The sequence below is a fragment of the Scomber japonicus genome, chromosome 9 (assembly GCF_027409825.1).
Source record: "Scomber japonicus isolate fScoJap1 chromosome 9, fScoJap1.pri, whole genome shotgun sequence".
NCBI lineage: Eukaryota > Metazoa > Chordata > Actinopteri > Scombriformes > Scombridae > Scomber > Scomber japonicus.
The window spans coordinates 1,189,161-1,194,925 of record NC_070586.1 but is presented as its reverse complement, the minus strand read 5'-3'; the positions used below and the strand labels follow the sequence as shown (position 1 = coordinate 1,194,925).

Here is a 5,765-nt window from a genome sequence, read left to right as displayed (position 1 = left end):
CGTTAATTAGGACAGCTGATCTCATCTGTGTGTGACTTGACTTTTGAACAAAGGCTAGGTAAAACTATTGCTGCTTGAAGAGAGGAAGTTAAAGTGATGCAGACAGCAACGCAGCTACAATATCTAGATAGAAATCCAAGTACTAGGCTACTAATATTTGCACACACATGTTCCCACAGCAGCAGAGAGCAGTCACGTTGACTGAACACTGCTTCAATGAACAGGCTACAATTGATAAACATGCAGTGAGTACAACAGCAGACTGAGCTGGTTGACAAAGCCTGATACTTGACATTTCTCCCAAGAGTCAACTACTTGAATCTGAATCATCCTGATATGCAGCAGCTCTGAAAGCACTGAGCAGAGAGGGAGAAACATTTAAAAAGACAGCTGCAATATGATAGGCTGACAAACAAGGTGTGTCAGCGTGCTATTGGTTAGATGTGAGCAGGTGATGTGAACAGCTGACGTCTTAATTGATGCCCCAGAAATGACAGAAAGGAAATGATGAGCTGTGAGAAAGATCAGAATGACTGAGGGATGAGAAATCAAACTATAGATGTGAGCTTGTAAAAAAGATGCTCTTCCTGTCTGAACTTTCTCTGAGCTTCATTTTTACATTTAAAGAATAAAATGCATCAGAAAAAATACATTTAATAAAAAGATGATATGAAGAACAAATGTTCATCAAAATAATGAGCATCAAACTGTTTGATCATCAAATGCATGAAGTAAATATAAAGTTTCCTCTTTCATGATAACATATGTTGGAATATTTGTGTCATTACAGACTTTATGACTGTGGACTCTCAGAGACTCAATGTGAAGTTTTGGCCTCAGCTCTGAAGTGCAACTCCTCCCATCTGACACATCTGAACCTGAGTGGAAACGAACTGTCTGATTCATCAGTGAAGCGTCTGTCTGCTGGACTGGAGAGTCCAAACTGTAGACTGAAGACTCTGATGTGAGTTCACTGTAGCTTTGGTAGATTTATTTCTTTTTATTAAATTTAAATTCTTCAGTGAAGTGTCAACTGTTTGGTTCATAATTTTCAGGATTTGCTGAACACAAATGTGTAGAATGTAAATGTTTTCAGGAATTTAAAATCCACAGTCTTGTTTTGAGTAAAAATGACTTCCAGAGTGTAAACTAATATGAGGCTTCAGCAGTCTGAGTTCCACATATCAAGTAAGTATGTTTGTGTTTCTTCAGTGTTTCCTTGCTGAGCTGCAGTGGAGGGATCCAAACTCAAAGAGGGAATTTAGTTCTAAATATTCTGTTTCAAACTCATCAAGTTTACTTGATGAAGGAGAAATATTTCTTTATTATTATTATTTAATGTTTTAATGAATAATGTCTGATCATTGATATTGATGCTTCACCACACACACACACACACACACACACGCACGCACACAGACACACACAGACATACACATACATACACACACACACACACACACATACATACACACACACACACACACACACACACACACACACAAACCACACACATATATACACACAGACACACACATATACACACACACACACACACACTCACACATTTTTTAAACTTCTACATTTAAATCTTCTTCAGCTCTGAACAGATTATGAAACATTTCATCATTTCAAACATGAACTTTGTTTCTAAACTGACTTCATTTATTCTTTATTCAGATTGGGGCGCTGCAGTTTGTCAGAGATCAGCTGTGATTATCTGGCCTCAGCTCTGAAGGACAACCCCTCCCATCTGAGAGAGCTGGATCTGACTAAAAACGACCTGAAGGATTCAGGAGTGAAGCAGCTGTGTGGTTTTGTGGAGAGTCCAGACTGCAAACTGGAGACTCTGGGGTCAGTTCACTGACTGTCTGTTACTATTGTTGATCCTAATGTTTAACATCTGAACCTAATTTATGTTCATACATAACTTACACCATGAATATTTATTTATTTTTATTAATATACAAAGTTTTTTTTAAAATTAGGAATACGAATACGAATATATATCCAACGTTTAGTGTGTAGTTATAAAGATGAGTGATTGTTAAAGGAAGTGTAGAAAATGTTCACTGTTAGTTGTTAAATGAATGTTTCTAATTGTTGGTAAAGAGTCACATCTGTAAACAGAAGATCCTCTCAACTAATATCTGTGTGAAACTGATCAAGTTTACTTGATGAAGGAGAAATATTTCTTTAATATATTCTTTAATGTGTTTTAATCAATAATGTCTGATCATTGATATTGATCCTTCACAACACACACACACACACACACACACACAAACACATACACATACACATACACACACATACACACACACACACACACACACACATACATACACACAAACACACACACACACACACACACACTCACACACACACACATACATACATACACACACACACACACACAGACACACGCACACACACATACTCACACACATACTCACACACACACTCACTCACACACACAGACATACACAGACACAGACACACACATATACACACACATACACACCCGCACACATATATACACACACACACACAGACACACACATATATACACACACACACACACACACACACACACACACACATACACACACACATATACACACATATACACACACACACAGACATACACATATACACACACACACACACATATACACACCCATACACACACGCTCATACACACACACACACACACACATACACACACTCATACACATACACACACACACTCATACACACGCTCATACACATACACACACACACTCATACACACGCTCACACAGACAGACAGACACACACACACACACATATACATACACACACACACACACAGACACACACACACACACACACACGTTCTAAACTTCTACATTTAAATCTTCTTCAGCTCTGAACAGATTATGAAACATTTCATCATTTCAAACATGAACTTTGTTTCTAAACTGACTTCATTTATTCTTTATTCAGATTGGAGAACTGCAGTTTGTCAAAGATCAGCTGTGATTATCTGGCCTCAGCTCTGAAGGACAACCCCTCCCATCTGAAAGTGCTGAATCTGAGAGGAAACAAGCTGAAGGATTCAGACGTGAAGCAGCTGATTGATCTTCAGCAGAGTCCAGACTGCAGACTGGAGACTCTGATGTGAGTAGAGAGTTGGAGTCAGTCTGTGCTGGTTTCAGCAGTTTAGTATTAAACACAGTCAGTATCAAAGCAAAGATCCAGTATTTCCTGGTGAAGCTCCAACCTTCTCAGTGCTGCTTTCCTCAGTGAAGCTGTGAGAGGAGAATGGTGACAGACTTCAGGATTGGACAGAAAGACAGAGAGAGAGAGAACAGTCAGCCAATCAGATGAGCCAGAAGCTTGTTGTGATCATGTGTTTGAGTCGATGTGAAGACGACTGTTGTTGTTGTGTTGATGTCTGCAGGAAATAAAGCTGGATTACAGCTGACAGCCTTACAAGATGTATAGAGACAGTGATCCTCATCATCAAATCTGATCTCAAAGTGTTTGTTCTCTCATTTCAACACTAAACTATTGATCAGTTCATCTTTGTCAGAGCTCTAAGATCAGTCTGACTGCAGCCTGCAAATCACTGGCTCTGATTTCACACAAGCATCATTACGTTTAGTAACCATGTGGTCTTTATACAGACCAGAACCTCTGCTGAAGTCCAGGAATCACAGCAGCTGTTCAGCTGAGAGCTCTGACTGATTGTCATGTGATGATTTAACAGCAGGAAACATCTTCAAATCCCACAGAGACTCTGTAGCTTTAAACTTTGATAAGAGTTGACATGTATCAGCAGTAAATCCATCAGTAAACTGATGAGTGAATGTCTCTGTTTCTGCAGTAATGATGTGTTCATGACTCTCAGCACTTTATTTCCTCTGTGTACTTGAGTGAAATCTGCAGAGGAAACACACTTGATAGTAAAAGTGTGTGCAGGTGTGTGAGCTTGGAGCTCAGTGTGTTCACTCCAACACGTTAACATGAGAGCTGAAAGGAAGCAAGCTACGCAGCACAGCTGTTCCACTTGTGGTCTGAACAGGACTGAAGTCCCTGCTGGTCTTTATACTGGATGTGCTGCATCACTGACTGACAGCTGATCAAGTGAGTCTCACTAAACACTCATTTATCTCCTCTGTTCTTTCTTCTTCTCTCATCAGATGGAAGGATTGATCTCTGTCAGAGTGAGAGTGAACATCCAGGAGTGTTGAGAGAGGATCAGCTGGATCCTGATGATCCATTTGGAGTCTGGATCTGGATTTTGTGGTCTTCACTTAAGTCTCTTAACTGACTCCAAACTGAACAGTTATCTCTGGATTCAGCTGAAGATAAAAACAGGTGTTATAAGTCAGACTGTGAGCCTGGGCTCATATTTATCAAGCGTCTCAGAATCACACTGAGAGTTAACGAGGACTAAAACTAATGAATGAAGCAGAAGAGAATTGACTGTGACTTTCAGCAGGAGAAGGATTACTGCTGGGAGAGAGTGAGATGTGGCTGGTTTACCACAGTCAGAGCAGCAGAGTAGAAATAATGTGTGTTCTGTCTCCTTATTCAACAATAATACGTTTTAATCTTCAACCCAACAGTGTTTACTGTTTTATTCCATTTCTATCATCACTGCTTAGCTGTTTGTTTTAGGATTGATTTCAAGATTTGATGACTTTTAAAGGCTCCAGATGACTTTTCAGAGTCTCAGTGTGTAAATATTAAAGGTATCCAGCTTTAATATACAGAAATATGTTCAAATGAACAGTTTATATCTCTTTAACAATGTGTGTGTTTAACAATAACTATATCATTTAAACTTGTAGGTGAGATCATGTGATCCAGCCCTATCCAATCACATCCTTTGCATCTAGTTTTCTACATTAGTGCAGCATCTTGCATGTATTGTACAACAGTGCACACAGCGATAATGATGCAAACGGACACAACTTGATTAAAAACATGAAATGTATCTTCTCCACTGTCCAACTCATCTCCAGCTGAACCTCCTGTTGACTTATGTGTCCTTACAGCTCTTTGAAATCTATCTATGCCATCAGCAGTTTAAACACATCAGTCATTCAATAAATAAAGCCTCCATTAGTTTTTCTCTAACTTCACACTGAGTGGAGGGAAATGAATTAGTGCTGATTATCAGCACAGATAAATATGGAGCCTGGTCTTTGCTGTCAGGGCTCTGGATCAACCTGTTTGATAAGTCTTTATCTTCCTTTAAATCACTTCTTCTAACTCATTTTATCCACTGATCTACCACTTTTATATGCTGTACAGTTTTCTGCTGGTCTGAAGGGAGGCTGGTGGGACCATGCTGATAATAAACAAAGACCTAATTCTAATAAACGTGGAAATAAATGAAGAGTCAGCGTTTTTATCCTGTGTGGAGCTTCAGCTTCATGTTTAACATCTATTTTTATTGAAGTTATTTTTCTGTCTTTGTGTATCATCCAGGCAGTATTATTAAACTTACATTTGTGAATGTAAAGACTTACAATAATATGTGACTCTGCCTTTTGCCTCAACACACTTAAGGGCAAACTCATTTTAACTATATTGTCCCCTGTAGGTATAATACAACTTCCTTTGAACATTCCTACAGATGGACATTAGTTAACCTACATACAGTTTCTTGAGCACACACATCTCTGGTATGTAAATAAACTTTGCCTAGACTTCTAAATAGCTGTTTTGCACTAATCTTCCCGTCCTTTGATGCTTCTCTTTGGGCATTA

The 5,765-nt window shown here is 38.9% G+C and overlaps 1 long non-coding RNA gene across 1 annotated transcript; it reads left to right on the top strand.

Moving 5' to 3' along the window:
- Nucleotides 1-1,746: 1,746 nt before the first annotated feature.
- On the top strand, nucleotides 1,747-4,289 carry LOC128364795 (uncharacterized). The gene is made up of 3 exons (XR_008321785.1): nucleotides 1,747-1,854; nucleotides 2,989-3,162; nucleotides 4,188-4,289. It is a non-coding gene; the product is annotated as an uncharacterized LOC128364795 (long non-coding RNA).
- Nucleotides 4,290-5,765: the final 1,476 nt, after the last annotated feature.